The 292-nt window shown below is 59.6% G+C and overlaps 1 protein-coding gene across 1 annotated transcript in view; it reads right to left on the bottom strand.

Annotated features, from left to right (window-relative positions):
• The window catches only part of LOC107656896 (ATPase family AAA domain containing 3B), an 11,396-nt gene that overhangs the window by 3,256 nt on the left and 7,848 nt on the right, over positions 1-292 (bottom strand). The gene's annotated exons all lie outside the window — the stretch shown is intronic.

The following is a 292-nucleotide window of genomic DNA, read 5'->3' as shown; positions in this document are numbered from 1 at the left end:
TGTGTGCGCGTGTGAGTGCGTGTGAGTGTGTGTGTGTGTGAGTGAGTGCGTGTGTGTGAGTGAGTGCGTGCGTGCGAGTGCGTGTGTGTGAGTGTGTGTGCGAGTGCATGTGTGTGAGTGCGTGTGTGCGAGTGCGTGTGTGTGAGTGCGTGTGTGTGTGTGTTTGTGAGTGTGTGTGCGTGCGAGTGTGTGCGTGCGTGCGCGAGTGTGTGTGCGTGCGAGCGCGCGAGTGCGTGCGTGTGTGAGTGAGTGCGTGTGTGAGTGCGTGTGTGTGCGTGTGAGTGTGAGTCAG

This window comes from Sinocyclocheilus anshuiensis, unplaced genomic scaffold (assembly GCF_001515605.1).
Source record: "Sinocyclocheilus anshuiensis isolate Anshui unplaced genomic scaffold, SAMN03320099.WGS_v1.1 scaffold2493, whole genome shotgun sequence".
NCBI lineage: Eukaryota > Metazoa > Chordata > Actinopteri > Cypriniformes > Cyprinidae > Sinocyclocheilus > Sinocyclocheilus anshuiensis.
The sequence above is the reverse complement of the archived record's forward strand: the minus strand, read 5'-3'. Positions and strand labels throughout refer to the sequence as shown.